The sequence below is a fragment of the Tyto alba genome, unplaced genomic scaffold (assembly GCF_018691265.1).
Source record: "Tyto alba isolate M040663 unplaced genomic scaffold, T.alba_DEE_v4.0 Super-Scaffold_21, whole genome shotgun sequence".
Lineage (NCBI taxonomy): Eukaryota > Metazoa > Chordata > Aves > Strigiformes > Tytonidae > Tyto > Tyto alba.
In genome coordinates, this window is record NW_024881295.1 from 5855664 (window position 1) to 5879399 (window position 23736).

A 23736-nucleotide genomic window follows, 5' to 3' on the forward strand; every position below is an offset into this window, starting at 1 on the left:
AAATGCTTTGGTATATTTAATTTCAGAATGAACTCCCTGTGGATTAGGCTAACACGATGGATTAAAAAAACCTCCCCAAACCCTGCTACATCTTAGATGGAAAAGTACACAAAATGTTCTTTTGCTATTTCCCCCTGCTCATTTTCTAGCTGTTGCTCTTTCCCCTACACCTAAAGACCAAGCTGTCTGCATTAATCAAAAAAGTTTCATAGCCCTATTCTGAGATTTCAAAACACTGTAACACATATATTTCTACATACATGATGGATTTTGGACTATATTCAGAGGAAAATACTCATCTAAGTATCTGCTACACCACACAGATATAGCTGGCACATTCATGTGAGAAGATCTAGAAAATTCCCCCCTGCAACATGAACTCAGCTCTTGAAAAGCAGAGGGAATACCCCTGTTTTGTGAGAATCTGTGCAGGCACTACTTGGTATCTTTTTATGGGAGAAGGGTTTGAAATGTGTTTGAAGACCCAATGGACTGGCACTTCTGAATCTGTATGAGTTTTAAACCTTCCTAAGCAAGGTCAGAAGACATTTCTGCTCAGTGAGAGGTATTTGTAAGACCTGACTAACTTTTCCACGCAAGGCCATTGGCCAGACTGAAAATACTCCTCTGCAATACTTGCTTGTCAGAGGGGATTTAATTTGCAGACTTGAATGTCCCTTCTCCTGTCCTGTCCTTACTGGTTATATATGACCAGGGGCTCCTCAATGAAACATGGAGTACAGCTGTTAACAACTGCTGTAACATATGGACACAAGCCTTTCGTTATTGTCATAGGTTGGGGCTTGGTTCCCTGCCCACATTAAATCTGATGGCAAGTCCTTTTCCTGGAAAAAGCTTTTGTAGAAACTGTGAACTCTGGCCCAGCTGCAGACAGACGTGAAGGCAGCAGTGGCAACGAGACAGCCTATGTTATACCATGGCCTCAATGTAGAGGGGAGGTCCAGGCTGGACCACGTCCTCCTTCATGCAGCTGAATCAGAGAATCTGGTCTGAAAACTAGAAGCAAAAGTGACAGAACAAGCTTGCTGTTCAATAAAACATCGATAAATCATCACAGCTGGCCCCAAGCAGCTGCGATGCCTACCAGCTGAAAATGAGCCCATCAGGAGAAAGTAATGAAAACGGCCTGGGATCACCACTTCCTTAGGTGCTTGGTGGCCCACCTGGCCCTCATCCAAAGTGAAAGCGTCCTCTCTTAAAAAGTTTGCAAAAGTGGTAAAAGTAGTAACAAGTTACTTTCAAATGGCACCCGACGTTTTAACAAATTTCTTTGCAGAGGGAGGCAGGCATGCAGCATGAACACAAAATAATGAATGTTAACTCTCAGAAAAACAGAAGTTCTAGTTGCAGCTCCAAAAGATTATGAATTTCAGCTTTAGCATGGATGCAGTTTTGGTTACTTATCACGTATTTGAAACAATTGAAGTGGTTTTCTTCTGTGTTTATTTTGGAGCCAGCTATTTTTAAGGTCACAGTCCCGGCTAAGGGAGGAAACTGTGTCTCTAGGGTATTGGGAATTAAACAGAGGAAAGAAAAAGGCACAGAGAAAGTAGCTGCCTTACGGAGAGAACTCAAATGTTTTATTTCCTTCCTTGTTCAGTCTGTAGTCAAAAAAGAACTTTACAGTAAACACTAACTCATGTTTTTTTAAAAAATGAATGTAATTCTGAATTTCACAGCAATTACTTTTTAGCTTTTTCCCTCCTGGAATCCCTTCTGATAAACTGCAATATAACGGGACATTACCACTTGTTGATCATCTTTTACAACTTCAGAGGTTAGGCTTACCACCATCCTGTCTGTGGTGACTTATGTAACGGCACCTACGTCAAGCTAAATATTTTTGTGCAGGCAGTGTTCAGACTTGGAGATACGAATGAAGAGGTGCAGGGAAGGAAGCAAATGTTTTAGAAGCCTTGAAAAAGCCAACTGAGACAGAAAGCTACTGCAGAGGGCACATATTGCGCTGAGACCACAGACTTCTGTGCCAGGAACCAGAGGAAACCAGTGCTGAAGGAACGGTGCGGGCAAGGACAGGAGCCAGGGAACAGAGAGGCTGAGAAGACAACCAAGGCAATTCCACCACAGGGGAGTGCAGAACCTACTGCTATCAGCCTGCAGAATGCTCTGTCCCTGTTCAAGGAGGTCACACGAGAGGATACCACAGCAAAGCTACACTCTGTATCTGACAAAAAGAATTCACTCTGGAGTCTGAAGTGTTAAATAATGCAAAGAAGGATCAAAGCCAGCAGCTATACGAAAAGAGGCTTCTTTCATAACTTAATTGCTCATTTACAAAATACCAATGTTATTTATTTAAGGAACTATGACCTTTTTTGATGCACTGGTAATGTAAATGCTCATGTGTCAGTAGAACACCATGATAATAAAATACTAGTACCTCAGACCAGGAGTTGCCCGATTTATTTTTCTGGGACAGCATCCCTAGAGAAATAGAGCTGTACTGTACCTCACTGAGGCAGGGGTTACAGCTGTTTCCAATTCTGTCCCAGGCTCTGCATTTGCAAGAGTGAAATGCATTTGGATGCATTTTCAGATATCTTTTTCTCATGTGTGTACTTTGAGAAATACACCAAGATTTTGGGAATCCTTCCTTTTAGCTAGTCTCTGCTCTTCTAGTCGTATCTCAGATTACAGTAGATGTCAGATATGTTCCTTAAACTGTAGTGCAAAGAAGCATTGCTTTGAGGTGCACAAGATGTCTTCCATGGCTCTCGTTAAAACAGATAAAGCATGTACAGGTGGCAACAGCACGTGAACACCAGTCCAGGGCCATGCAATGTCCACTAGAATTGGTTACGGAACAGTGTGACTACAACAACATCAAGGCGGCCAGAAAGTGAAGGAAGACACTCCCATGCCTTAACAGGGGTACAACACTAGACATAACCTGTTCCTTACTTACAAAGACATCAGCAGCAAGACATAATGACTAAGGGAAAGTCTTTAGTCTCTACTTATTACTTGGACCCTGCTTGGATAAAGAACACTAATAAAGTGCAACAATTATTGAAACAGCAGGTTACAAGAAACTTTGGGGAAAAAAAGGAGTGGGAGTTGATACAAGAGTTCTACAAGTGGAAAAATATGGAAGAATTTATCCAAATTATTCTTAGACTGTTTTTTTTGCTTCAAAAAGGGTGCTCTCTGTCTCATGCCCATGCATTATAGTAAGAAACTTTATTTTGTTTCAGTTAGGATTCTCAAATTTGGGACATTAATAAAAATGGAACAGGAGCCCATGACAAAATAAAATAATTTCCCCTTCAGAAATTGTCTTGTAGATGTATATGCAATTTATCTTTAGGTGATATCTGTGTGTCCATATGCAGCCTGACCTGCGTAGGGTATATACTTGTATCCTACTTTCCAGTGACACAGAAGAGCTACACAGCTTTTTCTTGTAATCACCTGCATAGATACTCTGTCATATACACTGCTGTAAGTATGTAAAAATACAGATCAGAACTGACTGCTACTGGTGTGAACGGAAACTATGTGACCTCTCAAATTCCATTGAAACACATTAGTAGGCTTTAATCAAGTCAAGCTATATTGTTAGCTATATTAGCACAACTAAACAGTCCTTGAGGTATGAAAGAACTGTACATGCTAGAATGAGAGTATCAGTAAATTTAGGAACTAATAGTATTCAAGCCATATGGTTACCACATTAAAAACTAAGCTTTTAAGAGTTCAGGAAGGAGATTAAAAGCCTGTAAAGCATATTTAGATAGTGAAGACACAAGAATTAGGTATGTGTTTTGGGACTTGTTTTATTTAAATTCTGCTGTAACCAATACATATTTTGGAAGGCAATGAGAAACTCCTCAAGCAGATGATGTTATTCAATGAAGTTTGAATAAAAGAATATTCCTTCTGACATGCTGAGGGAACATAGGCTTAACAGTAAAGATGTTCTAACTGAAACATGTAAGTAAGTCTGAAAGAATGTGGAAGATGTACAGATAGGAAGAGCACTGTGTTCTAGTTGACCAAAACCAGAATGCAATGCTGAGGGGCTGTGAATTTTTCCAGAAGTTTAGGCTGTGACAGGATGTTCTAACTAAGCATACCTTGCAGGAAGGCACTGGTTTTGATTTGTTGGTTTTCTGAAAGAATAAACACTTTCAAAAATGTGAACAGCCTACTGTGTTTTAGCAATGCTTCTTAAAAGCATACTTTAACTACAAAAGAGCAGGAAAAAAAATCTGTTCAAGTGAAAGATCACTTTCTCAACTGCTTAATGCACATTAGGTGACTTACCAAAATACTTCCTTTTTGAGTCACCCTACTTCTAACTCTCCCTTGTATGCTTTGACATCATATCTTGGAACAGACAATGGTAAGCAGACTCTGGTTTGCATGTTATCGTGAATCTGAAATAAAGAAAATAATTTTGTTCAGAGTTACTTTCATTCTCCATGTCTCAAGGAACACAAGCACTGTCAAATTTTAGTACTAACATATCTTGAAAATCCCACTGAGCTCTCAGTGACAACATCCCAACTCACCAGAAGCCAGTATCAAATGATTCGATACAATATGGATCTAAGCGAAGGCAAGTTTAAAATAAGGTCTCATCTACAAAAGCTTCTTACTGATAAGATTTATCAACTGATGTCCAAGAGTAAGTCTGAAGCTCAGTTAATTTTTTCTTGTTAGGTCTGTTTTCAGCAGCATGCTGTTCAAAACATGACCACTGCTTAAACAAACTAGAAAACTTTCTACTTCTGAGTCTCAGATTCTCACTGTGACCATTTCCAAAACTCGCCCTTATGAAAGAATGCCACATTTGTATTTTATGAATAGCATGGCTCATGAACTTCATAGTGATTGGAATACTTTTCATAAAAGCAAAAAGCTTTAGCTTTTGTAGCTGAATATTGTGAGCATGCAATGCAGCAGCCCAAACTATCAATCTAATTAAGCTCCGTGGCCTTGATTTTACACATTAATAACCTGATCACTATTCTTATCAAAATCAAGAAAGAGTCTATATGAGTCGATAATGGAATAATGAATCTTCATCACTGCATGACAATGTCAGGCTGTATAAAAAGAATACAGCATTCTGATTATCTCTTCAACAATTATGTAACTTATTCTGGTTTTCATCATCAACTGTTTTCTCAGTTGCCTTAAGATCCAGCAAAAGTATGTGAAGTAAAGAAATCCTATTGCATTGAATGTAAGAAACTAACTGGTGGAAAACCATCATCTACTTTTTACACTATGCTTTGTTATCTAGGAACAGTCCCAAATTGCCCCTCAGGACTGTTGGAAGGTTGTACCAGAGCTGTTCAGTGCATTTAACATTACATCACTGAGCTGCAAAATCCAATCATGGGGATAATAATGTTTGCTATGTTTGTAATTACTCCAAGCATCTGTCGTGGATGAAGGTATCTCACACTGTTATGATTTAATAGCAATTTAAGATTTATTAATAGTGTGAGGTAGACCAAAGGTTAAATTTTAGCAGCACTTAATGGTTGATTGATTTAAAGATTAACAAAATGATTTAGTAAAATATGTTATGATTAAAATAGCAACTTGATTACAGATTTGAGAATGACAAAATTCACACTAACTTACTATAAGGTATTCTGAATCAAAGTATAAATATATATATGTTATATGTAAAACACAAGACATACACACACACACACAAATAGCGGGGAAATATTTGGATATTCAGTGAAATATATGACCATCCATGCTCGTAAAGCTGAATGTGCATAGTCAAGCACTTAGGTAAAGAGGTGGATGGAAGAGGCTGGACTACAGTGAAAATTTCCCTCTTCTCGAGTTTGGAGTAAACACTCACAATATATCAGTATTTCTCAACAGGTGATAATTGAGAAGTCTGACTTCACCCTGGCCTTCCATCAGATTTTTGGGCAGATGATCTTCAAACTTGAAGAACTCTGAGCCTGAGAGGTGTCCCAGCTCAGGGGAGGTGCTGGTCACAGCCTGCTGCGATCCAGGAGAGATCAAAGGGTCTCATGTAGGGTCGCTACTTATAGGGTCCAAGATAATTTGACTTTTGTCAGGTAATTTTCCATTTAAGCTCAACTTGCATGAGGAAATACTCTGGTGTCTTCTACCAGCTGCACAGGCCCAGGACTTGCTAGATTCTGAAGGTCTGGTATCACCCCCTTTGGGCCATGACCCAGGTACAGATGTACTAGGCTGTCAGGAGGTGACTGACTGTCATTATCAACCAAGCGACAGGGGAAGCAGGAATCAGGCACGTTAAGGGGGTGCCTTAACGCTCTGGTCCGCTGCCTTTCGCAGTCCATCTGGGGTTGGTATGTGGCCCAGGAGGGGGGAATCACACCAAACACCGAGCAGCCCAGGAGCTGGGAGGTGTTATACCACTGCAGCATCCCAGTACCAGAAACAAAAATACACCATCTTCCTCTGTTAGAAAGTTGTTGAGAAGGTAGTTCTAGCTTCAGGAAACTAGGAGCACTCTTGTTAAGTAGGACACACTATAATCACGGTCTTTTCTATCATCAGGTCTGTAAACTTGTTAGGAAAAAAGCCCTTCACGAATCTTGCTTTAAAGACAACCTAGCACCAAAATTTACACTGAAAAATTCTAACCATATTCTGTACAGATTAAGTTATATTCAGGACATGATACCTTCCTTTTTCAGTGGCTGAACTCTCTCTCACTTTATGTCTCTTCAGAACATTATGTAGAAATATGTTTCCTCATTCTTCCTGTGTGAGCTGTGCAAAAATCTACTGCTGACACAAGCAGCAGCATATCCAACAGTGAAAAAGCCTGTAAATGTCATTGGCAAAATATCTTTTCATTAAGAAGGAAAGCACACCCATGAAAGCACAACCGTAGAAACTGATATGTGTTTCACCGCTTTTAAAACTTTACAACTTACTAATTCCAAGTAGTGATGTACCTACCATTTTGGTAAGTAAGTACCAGCTTTTTATCACATCATCAGCCAGTGGTATTTGCTTTATTAGTCGCATACTATTTCACCTTTCCCAAGGTATTGTTCAGTAAAAAGTTTTGATAGGGCTTGCTATCTTGAAGAAAAAGGCTTAAATAACACTACAACAAAATACAACTTCTTTCATATTTCTGCATTACTCAAGACATAAAACAGCATGAATAAATTACTCTTAATAGTAGCTGCTGTAATTATTCACCAAAACACCAGGAAAAAAGAAGTTTTGATAAAGCTTAAAATGTATTAAAACCATTCACAATTAGCCTTGCTGTGTCCTTCGAGTTGAAGGGAGTAAACCAGGAAACTGAGTTCTAAGGTATAATTCATGACACAGTTTTCATTAAGCACCTGCTGCCGCAGGTACTGAATAGGCACAACATTTGTTATTCTTCAAAGCACTGCACTGAAAATGCACATATGAATTAAAGAATCATACAAAGCTGTGTGTGTGCCCAACAAGGCTTGCTCCCATGCAGGGAGAGATTAGTATATTCCTCGCCTGGACTCTGACAGTTGCCTATGAACAGTTACGGTTTGGCTACAAAGAGCAAAACTCTCTGCAGGGTGCTTTACTGTGATTTTATATTTAAGGGAGGAGTAGTATTTAGTCTTGTTAATGACATTTTCCAGAAACTGCTTTGGATACATTCTTTCCCTCCTCAAAATTATTTTTATGATCATCTGTACAAATTAGGCTCCCAAGAATAGACTTCTTACACATGCAATGTCAAATGGAACTGATCAAAATCTAATCTATTTTCTTTTCTTCATAGCTTTTTTTCTACAGTGGATATATATGTACTTGTGTAAATCTGTATTCCAAACATTACACTATTATCTTAAATAATAAATACTATTTTAAAAAGATAATGTAAAATAAAATAAATAATAACATCTTCTTAAATTATAAATAATAAATTAAAAAGAAAACCAATACTCAGCTTCCTCTGTCAAACCTATCACTTCAAACTGCTCTGCTTCTATAAGGAAATTAAAGTTTTATGCTGCCAGTACTGAGAATCCAATATGAGCCTTATCCTTTGCACAGAAAACGCCCTGCCTTTGCTCCAAACTCTCAAAGCCAGCTATGTTCTGGTTAGTTCCTTCACGTCATATGTGTCCCACAGCAAGTTAAGTACCACAGCTTCCTGCCTCCCTGAGAAAAGGCGGTGCTGACCGTATTTTGCATGCCTACACACACCAAGTGCTAATTTCACAGATTAAACAGGTTTTCTCTAACTGCAACCACAATCTGTGTATTACAATGCCACTAGGGATTTCTTTCCGCTTTACTCGATCCAGAGCTTTACTATATCGCTATCCATTATAACTGATGCACATTTACTATGCACATACATATCCATAAAATAAGATAATATGTTCTACGGTTTTATCCTCTGAAATATGAATTAAGGAATTGCTTTTGGTGACAGTCCGCTCTTTTGTCTGTGCATTACCAGCAAAAGAATAACAATGCTCAATGGATTTCAATCAAGAATTAACAAAAGGAATGAAAAATGTTTTATGTAGTTTCCCTTCTTCATATGCACAACTAAATCAGGCGTGTCTTCTCGGTATTCGTGCAGATAGACACTGTTTTCATACAGTTATAAATAATCACTGAGATTATCATCACAGAAAGAAGTTAGTGGGGAACAAACACATAAAAAGTCTTTCTGGTTTTGTTTATTTACACACTGTGTTTCACAGCACTCTTTCATAAGTTAACCAGTTAGACATTGCTGAAAGAAACCTTGTCCAGCAACATCAGGAAAAGAAAAGAAGCTTTGGAATTATTTTCTCAAAGAAACTAAAAGCGAACCAAAACAAGGCACAATATTCAAATGACATTATATTAGAAATGATATACCAGATTTTACCAGTTGGAGGAAAAACTGCAAGCTAAGCATATCGCTTTAGCTCTCCCATTTTGTTAATTCTTCACTAGTGTATGCACCTACAAAAGACTTCAGCTGAATTCCAGTTTTAATTTCTCCCTAGACTATCCTGGAGACATTCTATTTAAATATGTTCTCATTTTCTTCATGTCATGTTATGTGTTTCTTCCCTGGAAGTGCAGTGTGTTGTCCTGAGAGGGTAATACAGGTAACATTTAATATATAATTGTAAAATAATAGTAGCATTTATCAACTCTGAATTCCACTGGCACTATTAATTCTCACAGAATATACCCACATAACTGGGGCCACAAGCTCTGGGACTCCAGCACACTGCGAACCATTTTTAGCTCCAGCAGCAGGGAAAGGGGAAAGTCAAGAGAAGTAAATTTGCACATAGACCGGTGACCAAACCAAGTCTCTGTGCTGGTTCTGACAGTTGCCCTTAGAACTTTCACTCTCCCAAAAATACAGTGTTTGTGTAATCACAAGGAAGCAAGAAAAACAAAGTATCCATAAAACATACTTGAGTTTCCCTTTCAATGGCATCTAATTTTTCAGCTGCAGTTTTGCACTGAGCATTCATTAATTTAACAGCAGAACAGTGGATGCGCCACAAAGTCTAAGAGGAAGCTTTTAATTTCAATTTTCTTTGTCTAATCGTTGATAAAAGTATCCTCAGAGTAAACACTAGACGCTAACAAACCCATAACTAGCTCCAAGGATGCACATGAAATATGTAAACTAAATGATGTACCAACTAATATGTACCACTAATGCAGGTATAACCTTAAAAAACACAACTTCTGTCTAAAATCCAGGAAAATATAGTTTACAAAAAGATCACCATCTTTGCTTTTCACTAGCTAGTGGTATTTGCTGCTTTCACCTGAAATACTGCTGCATTTTCCAGAATCTAACATTGAATTAAGGGGCTGCTTTATCATGTGCATTCTAACTATTATTTCAGCAAGACTCACTGGAGTAGCTCAATGCAAACAGAACTTATATTCTCATCTCTACTTCCAAATTGTGCTCCTGCCCTGAAAAAGTAGAATGCATGTAGCAAATTCAATGTACTTTATACCTTCCACCAGTAACACAATTTGGGAACGACTTGAGAAGGTTAGGCTTATGACTAAAGTTATGCATGTTGAGTGGTTCTCCACACCTCAGAGAAGCCCGCCGTGACCAGTCACCAAAAAGACACCTAAGCCTACTTAAGAGACAAACAAATGTCCTTGCAATGAGTCTACCTCTCACCCAAATCCGGTTTCCAGTTCCATCACCAAGAAAACCTAGCTGTGGTGGCCCACATGCTGGACTGTACGTAAGAGCCTAGATAAACACATCCTCTTTGCCTCTGTTTCTCTCAAAGGCTGTGGATTATCAGCATTCTGCTTAAAAAGCTGGCTGGCGTGAGATCTGCCGCTCACCACCTGCGCTGGGTGGCCCTAGGGGGACACACAAGTGAATTCTATGGCAGGGTGCTCCGAGAGCAAGTCCACACCTGCTGGACAGAAACCCAATCTTTCTAAAGACCTAAGAGGATCTAAATATCTGCTCTTCTTTTGGAATCTGTTCAGCAGTCACAAACTTAAAAAGTCTGGATTACACTCCTTTACACAAAAGCTAATCAACTGCCATGTGTGATAGGATGCTCAGGTTTTGTCACTTCGTACTCCCAGGTTAAACAGCTTATTTGAGCCCTGACGCTCAACAAAAAGACTTAAGAAAACCTTCCTGTAGTCAGATGCATAGTTTCTTCCAATATAGAACATGGATGAACATCTGAAAACAGTATGGCAATGTGAAAATGGTATGCCTGCATTTTATATATATATTTTTTCTTTCAATTATCAAAGAATAAATAAGTTTAAGTATTGAAGGTTCTAAGTTTAAATTCATTAAACTTGTATATTTGTTTATCTAAGCTGAGAAAAATCAGCAAACTGAAAAGCAACTGAAAAATACTTTCAGTAATTGAAATGAAGTAACTGACATTAAGTAGGAAAGGAAAATTTGTATTTTGTTTTAATATAACACCTACTTAGGATGGCATGTGAGAGTTCACATAAATATTTTAACATTCTAAATTGCATCTGTACTGAACTGTACATAATCACATTTATTATTATAATTTTTACTGAAACAGAAACCTAGCAAACATTTAATTTCAGTACCTTAAAGCAGTAACAGAGCTGTACCTTTGCCTGCACTTTATGTCCATCTTCGCTGTGCCCAGGACTATTTTCAACTGCAAATCATTCCTTAAGCTATAAATGCACAGTGAGATACATAACTGGCTGCGTGATTGAAATGGCTTCCGGAAGGAGGATGCAAAATCTGAACTGTCACCTCCAACTCTGTTTCTCAGTGACACAGAGGCAGAGTTCCACAAATAGCTGGGAAGTTATATTAAGAGGTTGTGTGATGTCCTGCCAGGGTCTTTACTAGGCTTCTAGAGTACAAAGGTTATATATTATTTATTTATAGAGAAGGAGAATACTGTACAAACCATATTAAGTCTTAGGAAGCTCGTGCTTCTAACCTAAATAATTCTGTGAAATAATGCAATGTACATCACATTCTGAGAAATAAACCATAGAGCAGTGCCAAGATGAGTATTCCTCTCATTATGTGTTTGTAGAGCATTTAGCACAGCTGTATCTTTTTTCTCTACACATAAAGTGACTTTTTCTCCTGCATTTGCATAGCGCACTGTATGGGATGTTGTAAGTATAACTACGATGAGTCTATCCTCCTCAGCCATAACATACATCACTTTAAGATGAAGGGGTTGGTTAAGATTTGATTCTCACCCCAATTCTGCCATCTAGTAACTGCAGTCGCTTGGTCAAATCACTCCTGCCTTGCCTCTGCTCTCCTGGGACCAGGTAGTAGAGCACTAATGTTTGCCAGACAGCTGTTGCGTGGCTTAATTATCTTCACAAAGGAAAACAGAATTACTGCAAATTGTTGTTCAAGGACTTGAAATACACGCCATGTCTGTCAACAATATCAGCAAAACAATCAGTACTTTGAGTACATACAAATACAGTCTGTTCTCTAAAAAATAAACACCTTTTCCCCCTTTTCAGTTAAAGAAGGGACTATAGTAGCCTTCAATCCTGTAGTAAACCCTGCCTTCACTCCCACTCTTCGCTTATTAACAGGCTGGAAAACTAAAGCATATTGTGCCTCTCTCTCTAGACACTGTTTTTATTTTAACATTACTGATTTTCCAACTTGACAGAGCCTTTAATAAGACATAATAGGAAAGCTGAATGTCAGTCCCAAGAGTCAGAAAAACACTCCATTTTAACCTGTCTGAAATGCAGCAAACAGCTTCAAGAAAGAAAATGAACAGACAGAATTACTTAAGTATTCTGTGTTAAGATACTTCTATTGTATCAGGATGAACCTTGAGTATACATGAGACATAGAAGTCCTCTGGAAGATGTATGAAGTAACTGATTTTAGAAGTTTATATTTGAGATCTTTTGCTTATGCTGCATTTATGTTGATTATAAATGGTATTCTGCCAATTCAATTTAGAAATAAACTGACTTCCTACCTTACCTGAAAAATATAGCTATTAGTGATCTTCCTAATACAACAAAGCTGGTCGTTGCCAGCCCACACCAATCCAAAAATGGTGGGTTGTATAGTGTCCTTTTAAAACATCCTGATGGGCAGCACCGTTTTCTGAATGTATTGATCCCCACAGTTTCCTTCTGATTTCTGCTTGACAGGAACACATTGTGGAAAAAATCATTACCATTTTTTACCTCTTCTGGCATCTCAAGCTACTTTTAACATTTTTTTTTGATGGGTTCCATCTTCCACTGCCAGCAATGTACTGTCCATGGCATTTTCTTACTTACACCTTCTCTCCTGTTGTCTGTATTCCTCTCCATTGTAATGATGGCTTTTTATTCCTTCTGTTTCCTTCCCTTTTACCATGTGCCTCTTAAAAAAACCCTACCAAAATGCAGAAACTTGTTTTCTTTAAAACACTGGATTAAAATACGAGCATCCAGGTTTATTTCCTGCGCTGCTTTTCAAAACAGCTTCTCTATTCTCCAGTGCTAAAAGCTCACCACTGATGTCAGATTTTCAAGTGAGCTCAGCATGAACTAGACCCTGCTTCAGTTCTTGTGATCAGGTATTTGGAATAGCTCAGGGCCAACAGAGCTAAGTATTTCTGAAAGTTCAGCCTTCTGTTCTGCTGTCTAAATAGGACTTCACAAGTCCTATTTCTTCTGATATTCTGGCCCTAATCTTTCAGTGCCCCAGTATATCATATGAAAGAACAAAAAAAAAAAAAAAAAAAAGAAAATGAAAGAGGTATTTGTCTTCTCCCAAGCTTTATCTTTGCATAAAAGGAATTTAGGATATACACGATCAAATATTGTATCATACACAGCTTGTCTTGAATTTTAACCTGGAACTCTACTATAAGACTCATTTAAGAATATCACTGTTATATAATGTAAAGTCATACATTATATTACTATAATATTTTGCCAAAAGGATTTGACATTTAAGACAGCTCAGTTTCAGTGGACTAAAACGTGCAAAGTCTGTTACGGTGATTTAGTTAAAATCAGTCTCTCAATATCATGATTTTGTATGTTTGTTCGGCTGGTCATTTGGTTTTGCAGGAGTAACCGTAGCAGTCTACAAAACTTGGTGAGTAAATAGTGATTTTAATTCTTTGCTCTTTCCATTGCTTTCTGTTTGAAGCTCTTAACATGTTTTACAAACACAGCGAAGAGCTCTTCTTTTTATTTAACAGAAGATGCTACAAAGGGGTGACCATATCTGAGGATGAAGAGCAGCTCAGACAGTTGCAACTTGCTCATTTCCAACTCTGTGCTATATTCATTCTGAAGGACAGATAAATCTGCTCACTCTTTTCATTCCTTAAGCTGAGGGTTCAGTGGTGGGCAGAGGCTACATGGGACCTGTAGTACATTATATGTGTTCTACTGTTATGCCCGAAAGAGTTTAAGGATAGTCTAATCTCAAGCACACATTGTGATTTCTGGCAGCATCCTAACTCATTAACCACAAGCGTGTTTATAAAACACTGGTTCTACCAGGAAAGAAAATGTACCATCAAACTCTTAGAAGGTGGGAAATTTGACAATTTAACTCTTAAAGTCTTTCTGATCTCCTTTGTCTATTTAATGAGTATATAAGGATTTATTAGCCCAGTCTAAGGAGATCTTTTGTCTCAATATGTAAAACTGATGACTTCTGTTCTTCCTATCTTGTTTAAATGGCAGGGTTCCTTATGCACCTTGCACCTTTCCTCTTCTCTTCCCACTTCTCTCTACCATTTACCTCTCTTACCACTGGAAATCTGACTATCACTGAACATGCTGATCTCAATGAGATCCCAATTAGGATCAGTGCTCTACACAAAATGAAGGATATCCAATACATATCAAATGATAGCAAAGTCAAAAGCATATGATGTTCATCAAGCAAATATTAAAAAACCAAACCAAACCAAAACGTGTTCCAGCAGCATTGCATTTTAGAAATAGAGAGGTACCTCAAGAATAACACACAGACTCAGTAAAGTATCCTAGCACATACTTAGTCTGAAACATGGCAGGAGAGTTAAACATATGCTTAAACACTTCCTTTAACTGGAACCTATCATGAGTTTTTCTGCTGTTATCAAATATGCTCATGATTATAACTGATATGGCTGTTAAGACATAATTTCTCTTGAATTAGAGACCTTTTAGGCTAGTAGTTATTTCATTTATAAGGCTATTCTGTCCTGTATTACTTAACTGTGTTCTATCTACCACACTAATCTAACTTCCAATAGTGAATCACATCTCAAAAATACAATCTCAATAATCCTTTACCAGCTTTGCTGTCAGATTCCATAAAGCATCCTTCCATCTCGAACTAGCAGGAGGTAGATTCAAAACAAACAAAAAGAAAGTGGCTCCTCAAAACACGGATGTTAAGCTGTGGGACTCCCTGCTACAGAGTAACATGGGTGCTCAGAGTTTGCAGAGCTCAGAGGGAGATAGTGCAAGATTACAGAGTAGAAAACCACTGTGGTTACTAAATAAAAAGAAAATATGGCTGGCTGCATGCATCTCTGGGATGGCTGAACACCAAGAGATTACTGAGTAGAAATATGATATACAATTTCCTTGTTCTTACACACTTCCTCAGGCATTTGGTTTTGGCCAGGGCTGAGGACAGGTGATGGTCCGAGCGGCTGGACAATCCACCCGCTGCTGGATGAGTCCCGGGACTAAGCTCATGTGCTCATTCTTACACCCCAATGTCCCAGCCCTTCGTAAAGGGAGCTCCTACTTCTTGCACTCTGCCGTTGAGTGAATTATCAGCAATAGTTAAACAAAATGTAAAATATTACAGACCGAGGCTTAACCAAATCCTGTTTCAGCCTACTGGCTCAAATTGGGCAAAAATGTTTCAGCAGTTTCTAATTTAGCTATTTTAAGGAAAAAAATTATCCACTTTTTTCAGTTCTACCCAAAACTAAATAGCTCCAGATACAGTTTTAGAATAATAGAGGTTTCATGAATTTTTAATGTAGTTCACATATTCAAAATTAAATTTCAAACAAAAAGTTAATGATATTCAACAAAATCAAAACTGCTTATTGATTACCTCAAGTTCTATCCATCAGTTATCAAATTTAATGACTTTGAATTCAATCTGACCAGCAGCACAGATGTCCCCTGGTATACTTAGCTAAGATGTGGAGCAAAAATGATTCAATCTGTGAGAAACACTCTTTTGCCTCTTCCCAGTTCCTATCTATTCCTATCAGAATCAGATGTAAGAAGAAATTCCACCAGAAAAGTTTTTCTCATGAGACTGCCAACTGATTCTGCAGATTCAGCTAAATAACAGACTTCTGTGCGCTCCTCTGAACAGATCCTCCTAATCACTCTTTACAGGATATGAGAACAAAATTAGAAAAGGGGCGGGGGACGCGACTAAAGTAACACAGAAACTTCACAGATCTGTATGTGCCATTTAATACCTTGTGAGCAGCCAAGTATTTATTTTCATCTTTTAGGTGGAAATTTTAAGATGCTGAATCTTGAAATGGATTATAATTGTGCCAACTGAAATTTCATTCAAATAGACTTGGCAATCAATTCCACCACTTATAATCCATAAGAAATGCTTTGGCTGCAGTGTAGCACAAAGGACATAGTTACTTGGAAACATGCTTTAAGTTTCAGGAATGAAAGGCAAATTTTAACATTTTAAGAAACTACTGCATTGTTTAGATTGAAGGTGAGAATTTTGCCTCCTGTCTTTATTCTAAGAAATGCAGCAGTTTCCTTAAAATGCTGAAAATTGCCTTGCATTACCAAAATTGAAAGCATGTTTATGCGATTTTAGCTAGGTGAGATTATCATCAAGGTAGATGGTCTCCACATACTGCTGGAGGCTCAGGGTCATGCTAACTGATGTTCCTTTGTTTTTGGAAGTGTAGTGAGAGAAAAATCAAGCCCCTCTGAGGTTTGGGTTCTAACCCATCTTTATATCATTTTTAATACTAATTTTCCTGTGGCTTAAATCAATCCTCCCACTATTCACAAGAGGCTACTGGGATCTGTCCTGTGAACCCCCTCCTTTTCCCCTAGCATACTTCTTCATGATGATCTCATTACCCACTCATACATCTTCACATTCCATCTGTAGGCCGATAACTCATAAATCTGCCCCTTCTTTCATGGCTTGTCTCATTTCATTTCATCCTGTCTCATGTCTCTTCTTGGGTGTTTTGTTGTCAGTTATGAGTCATTATAACTCAGGCTTAATTCACATCTGAAACCCTCTTCCCTCCCCACATTACTGTTCAATATATGCTACTTAGGCCCAATGAATGCCCTGCCTCAAGAAAAAAAAGAAAAGGAAAAAAAAAAATCAATTCCTGTTTCTGAACACTATCAAGGAAACCAAACTTTTAGACCACAAGTTCAGGAAATTCCAACATGAAGGCTGTCAACTAAATCATCATCCTGTCTTAATTTTTTATTTTCTTCTTCCTAAGTGTCTTTATTGCATTTAGATTTTATAGCTGACATTCAACTAACCACTGCTACCTAGTCTTCATTTTGCGGTAGGAGCTGCATAACAGGAGCAAAGCTGTCATTCTAAAACAAAGGCACCCAACCATCATCATCAGCTTAACAGCACCCAGACATGACTGTCACCACTCAATGCAGAATCAATGTTCAAAAAAAAGTAACCAATACTCCTGCAGTTTCTGAAACCATTGCCTTGGTTACAAGATGCAGCAAACAAGAATGGAAGAAGTGGTTAACACAAATAACTGGAATAATCCTTTATCACATTCTCTGTTAGTATTTTGATACTAATTGTTCCTATACTCAATGCAGAGTGTTTTGGAATGAGAGGGACTAGGGTTTTGAGATTTTCATGTAGTCTTCCAGTTAGGAAAAGTACCTTTTAAAATGCCATCACCTTCTAGAAAGACTGACTGTGATAATATACCGATTTCAGGTTTTTCAAGTCCCCAAATTACACAAAATTTGTGAAGTAGAAGTACTCCTGTGAAAGATGAAACTAATTAAAATCTGTATCTCTCGGACACAGCAATACTTGTAAGTAACTTTGTTATATTATAACTGTAGTTTATTTATAAACTAGTGTATCAGGATAGTGGTAGAAGCATGAAAAATTTATAAGTATTAAGTGCAATTTTTTCCCCAGAGAAGGAAAAAATCTTCCTTTCTGAAGTAGCTCATTATTTGTAGTTACTCAGATCATATAAAGTTTGAAATTTCTAAGAGGAAAATCTGACTTTTACATTTTTCTTATTTTGAGGGAATTAGAAGTAGTGAAACGATCACAACCTGAAACTCTAAGTTAAGCTATTTTCTCCATAGCTATGAGTTTTTAGAACATTAAGTAAGGTCAATAATTCATATCTAAAATATTGGATGTTTGATTTGACCGCCACCTTTGGGTACAAAATTAGTGCTTAATTTCAGGTACAGAATGTTCCCAGGCACTACTCTTCCTATATATTGTCACTAAAATTTGTGTAAGGCTCATTTCTCCTGTCTTAGAGTGTTAACTGTTCTGAAGAAACTGCATAACTGAGTAGTTAGACACTTTTTAATCTCAAGTGTACTTATTTTCAAAAGGCTTAAAAGTTAAAATTATTTAGATACAATTAATCTTCTTACAGGAAAATAGTACCACTCTTCAAAGTTGAAGCGAAACCTTTCCTAAATCTGTATTAGGAGATTCTGACAGCAGTTTCCTGTTCTTACAGACAAAAACGTAGCTCCAAAGAGAGACTGAGGATGTTTCTGAAGGCCAATGATCTGACTCAAGGTTCAAAAACACTTGAAAGAAAACCAAGTCTTCACCACTGACTTCATTTTGCAATGCCACTGCTAGCAACTACTTGCATGGGAAGGGCAATGTTACAAAAAACTAGCCAGTGAAGATAAAATACTGAAATGAAAAGTACTAATAATGCTACACCATCATTCACTGGTCCCATGTGTTACATTTGTATTATGTGTAACAAAACCTGGTGCTCTGGGATTTAATACCAATTTTGCATATGAGTTATCTGATGTTCACTCAGATGAAGGAAACTGCATGAAGTCAAAGAAGCAGTTTCAAACACTGAAAGAGTACATCAATACTGTCTATGAACACACTGCCAAAACCACGGGAATGCACACATAATAAAATACGAACTTGAATAAATATCTGGAAGCTGATACTGTGTGTAGTTCAGGAATTAAAATAATATTCAGAGTGACTTTGCTGTTTATTTATATTTGCTTTTCAGACAGTCAAATACGGTATAACATTTAACAAGAGTCATTTTTCACATATTAGTGACATAACCGTTAAATATATACCCTTAGGAGATACCTCTGCTTTTGTGGCTTTGTTTAAAATCTTAATTATAAATAATAGTTTGCAATGTTAATTATAACATTTTAATGATTGTAACAAGGTAGCATAATATTTTAATAACTATACAAATAAAATGCTTTCTCTGAATGTGTTTTGTATTGATGCATTCTACAAACACAACTCTTACCTTTACATCTGTTAGCAATCTCATTTGCTTCACTGAATTAATCAACTATAAAGGGACCTAGCCATGTACAGTCAATATCACTACACTATTATCATAATACAGAAATGTATATAATTACTTGTTGCTATTAAGTTATCAGTTTGCACATCTATAACATGTCTGTCATCACCTGCTCACAAGGAGCTTTGAAAAGTAATCACACAATTGTTCTCCCCGATTCAGAGACACGTAACATAGACTAAACAGACACATACTACTTTTCCCTGCATGTACTTGTAAAACAAAAATCTATTTACCTATAATATAGAAATTTACAACCTTCCTCTAGATTGCCCTTGCTATCCAACTAGAAAGTCCCATTTCTGCACTGGGAAGAACTGCAAATGCCTTATTTCCTTTCAACTGTATACAGACATACGCACTATTTAAATCTCACTAAAATCCTTGAGGCCTGGCAAGAGGTACACAGGACCTTCTGTCACCTCTGGGAACCAAAATGAATTTCACCCTCACTGTAAGCCTAACCCAGGGCTTACACAGTTGCCAGGATCTAATTCCTGAGGTCACTGGGAGTTTCATAGTGCCTGAGCCCATCAGTAGAGGACAGCCTGTCCACTTTGCTCCACTGAATGTCAGAAAAGAAACCACCTTCTCCACCATTCCTCAGATGGCCATCAATGGTCTGGGCAGAACAGATGTTAAAATCTGACTTAGCTAACACATGTGGTGGAACACCCAGAAGCATCAGTGTGTTTTGAACTGTGAGATGCAACTCTGACACACTACCTTTTCAACTCTAGCTTCATCTTTAAGTTGCATGGTGACATTCTGACTAAACAGGTTTAATCCTTCTTGTGAATTTTTCATTTATTTTATTTAGTTTTCTCACCACTTTGTGTAAGTTAACAAGAACAAAGAACACTTCCTTCAAGTGCATGAACTGCCGAGTACCCCACGTTGTGCACCAATCACTGATATATGTAACAAAAGCATGAATACCTGAACGCCTTGCAGATTAGTCTTGAATGTCTTCTCTTTGTGTGTTTTGAGTTAATTTTGCCAGATTACTGCTTCATCTTTTTAGGGGCGGCCTGAGACAGATATGCTGTAACAGCAGAAGGAAAAGCTATCTCAGTATGAATTTAGTCAGAAACTGCAGAATAAACACAGCAAAAGCCAAAACATCATAAAATAAACATTTAAGTACTGTTACCCCCTACAGTCTGTTTTACTGATGAATGTGACATATCATGCAGAGCAGATAAACAAGAAACAGTAAACAAACCATGTCATTTCATAGAAAAAGATGGAAAATATTTGCACTGTTCCTTTAAGCAGTGGTTTTGAACTTTCTGAACTGAGCCACGCTTAAGACTACTGGCAGTGCTCGATGCTTTGCTGGATTTAGTGGCTTTGCCAACCCTTCTCCCTATCCCCTTCTTCAGTTGAACCAGAAAAAGCACTTCAGCTTGAGTACAACATGTCTGTTACAATATACAGACACCTCACTGGCTTGGGACTACTCACCCAGAATACACACATTAGAGCAAAACTACACTCAAAACCTAATGAAAACTTTCCCTCTGTTGGTTACTCAGGAATTGGGAGAATGAGAAAGAAACCATTTGTTGTACACTGAGGCCAAATCATCTGCCACATAAACTGGCATAAGCTTGCATTGAGAAGAGTGATGCTGTGCCAGTTCATACAAGCAGAGAATTTGGTCATTGCATGTGTAAAAATTTCTGTGAAATATTTTTGAATTCATCAGAATAAACCCCAGAGAATCCTTTTCTCTCCAAGCCAGTAAGCAAATGTTTGTTCTATTTTTGTGAGTCAGTTCACTGATATTAACATAACGATCAATCAACACACACACACAAATATCGCAAGTTCACATAGATCTGGATGAGAACTGAAATGTTACAGAATGTCCAAAGTACACCTCAGTTGTTCTTATTTTCCTTGATTCTGCTTATCTTTCAAAAACCCAAACCAAAACCTGCCTTTCCCTCTAACATCCTTAGACTTCGAGCCACTGTGACCCTTTCCCTGGCTGAAGCAATTTGGATATGGCCTCCTCAAAAGAAAATTCTGAACATCAAATAAAATGCTTCTCACTGCTTCTTCCAAATCCTGCTAGCCTGTGGTACAGAGTACACAGCAGACATACCTGCTCCAGGACTGAAACACTCTCTCACTGGAGGTCACCTGGATAGTTCAGTCATAGAATGCGTATCGTAACTGCTTTGAGTCCGGTTGCTTCAATTTACCTACATCAGCAGTTATTGCTGACATGTCTCAATTTAAGGTTCACGTTTATCTTAAAAAGTAACAATCTGTATGACCTGAGTTTTAACACTCCTTGTTCCCGTATCTACTGCTAGCGACTGCATTGTAGGAAAAAAAAAAAAACCAAAAAAAAACCAAACCAACAAATGTATTCTGAATTGCAACTAGTAGTTGTGTACAATACTTAGTTTCTTCTACCTTCAAGAAACATCTGGGTGAAAGTTAGCAGTCATCAACAATAAGCAATGCCACCAACAAGACACTATTATTGGCCCATAACAGGCTCAAGTTCAAGTCTCCACTACCCACTGCTTCTTCAGGTCTCTACTCCTTATCATTAGATACTGATTACAGCACATTGTAGACTGATCTGTTACGTGGTCAAAGGTCACACAGCAGCTTACAGGTCTCATTCAAATCCAGTTCCAGTAGCAGAGACTGACATGTTAGTTCCCAGTTTCGAATGCTTCTGCCTGGTAAGTTTTGCCTTTCTGGTAACATCAGAATCTACACATACATTTCAAATTTGTTCTAAAATGCATTTACTGTGCATGTAAAGTACATTCCATAAAGGTATTCTTTCATTAAATATCACTGTGCTTGGATCTCTCATGAATATTGATGCAAGCCTGAAATTTTCAAAACTTAGGGCAATGTGATTTGAGAAGATGCAATCTTCCCTAACAGCAATTTCTGAGTATTTTGGGTGCCTTTGAAGATTCCTGCAGCTGACCCCCCAAAATCACTAAATATTTTCCAATCTTAAGTCAAGCTATAGTGTGAAAAGTGATGGAGTGGCCACTATTTGGAAGAGCTCAGATCATTTACACATCAGTAACATCCCATGGAGTTCAAAACCCTGTCCTTTCCTGGTAGCCAAATTCTGCTATTATCAGCAAGTGCATAATCTCACTAAAGTAAACTGTAAGGATAGAGTAGAAATGGATAGATAAAGAAAACTCTGTGAACTGAGTAACTACAGGGAGTCTAAAGCCAAAGATCTAATAATTAGTCTTATCTCTATCAAGGTGCAACAGAATAAGCTGCAAGTGCAAAAATGCCTGACAAGGCCCTACGGCTCTTCACGGCTGCAGAGAAGCTTCATTGTTCTAGAGAATTTTAAGGACAATCTCACATGGAGAGAACATGAGAAATTTTTTCCTGCCATGCTGCTGATGCGGGTATCTGGAAGGTACATTTATCTATGCACTCTTCCCTTCATGCAAGCCACAGTGATGCCGAAGGTTCGCTGCTGGGCTCCCCTTTACACGGCTGCTCAGGCACAGTGAGCAGTAGGTACACAAAGAACAGCCTCTGGGGCAGCCAAACTTCTGCTGTCTAGTGGCAGGGAAGCCCAAAGGAAAACTCACTTTAAAGAGAGAGATGGCTTCCTTGAAGTTCTGACATTTCATCTCTGCTTTGTACAAGACTTATTCAGGATACTTTAGTTCATTAATGCAAATATTTAGAGATTACTTTAGTTCATTCATGCAAATGTTTAGAGACTTACTGGTGACTACTATACATTCAAACAGTAGCTGACACTTCACCTTTCAAATTAAAGGAAACACCCAGGAAAAGAAGGTGGTCCTTCCTTCCCTGTGCCCTAATACAAACTCAAACAAAATACTAGCAGGTAGGAATGCAGTCACACACTTCACATCTTTCTGTGGATGATGTCTAAGTGCCTGACAGGTTTATGGGACTCTTTCTCCAAAACCAGAGCAGTTTTTCTCCAAAACGTGCAAATCATATGGCAACAAATTGATGGGAACCATGTATCTCTATCTGTAAAATTTACATTTCATTGTCCTTCTATTTTAAGACATGGTGGTAACTAGAGTAGACTGGATATGATTGCTTCTTCCTAATATTCGGTTGCTCCCCTTTCCCGTCAATGTTTTGCTGAATAAGCAGGGCAAATGCCTTTACAGTGAGTCCTAACTGCAATGTCCTATGCAGCCATTAGGCTCATTTTCTACAGATAGCAAATTCTTGTTTTACCGGTCCTCCCTTCAACTGTGGAGGAACAGGGATGTTGCAGCAGTCCTCATTACAGCTATTTCCTGTGACCAACCACTTCCATATTCTCTGAAGAAAATCATCAAAGAATTAGTTATACTAAAACCAAAATGGAATGTATGCATTTCACATTTGCATGTTACTATGGACTCACAGATTTCTTCTACTCTGTCAGAAACTCCATCGTGGGTCTTTTACAAATTCCCACTGAAAGCAAGTGGCATTTTGCCACTGGCTTCAAGGAGAGCTGGAATGACTTTTGTGTTCACAATATCCTTTTTCCTTGGGCAGCACAAAATACTGCACTTGGGATATAAAAATTTGTTTGAGTATAAAAAAGGACCCAAAGCTTCTATTTTGAATGCCCCAGCCCTTTCAATGCCTA

At 38.1% G+C, this 23736-nt stretch overlaps 1 long non-coding RNA gene across 2 annotated transcripts in view; it reads right to left on the reverse strand.

Moving 5' to 3' along the window:
- LOC116960003 overlaps nt 1-23736 on the reverse strand; it is a 125955-nt gene that overhangs the window by 36420 nt on the left and 65799 nt on the right. For both annotated transcript variants that reach the window (XR_004406123.2, XR_004406124.2), the window contains 2 exons: nt 20037-20142; nt 4309-4421 (listed from right to left, as the gene is read on the reverse strand). This is a non-coding gene — a long non-coding RNA (uncharacterized LOC116960003). The remainder of the gene's footprint in view (nt 1-4308; nt 4422-20036; nt 20143-23736) is intronic.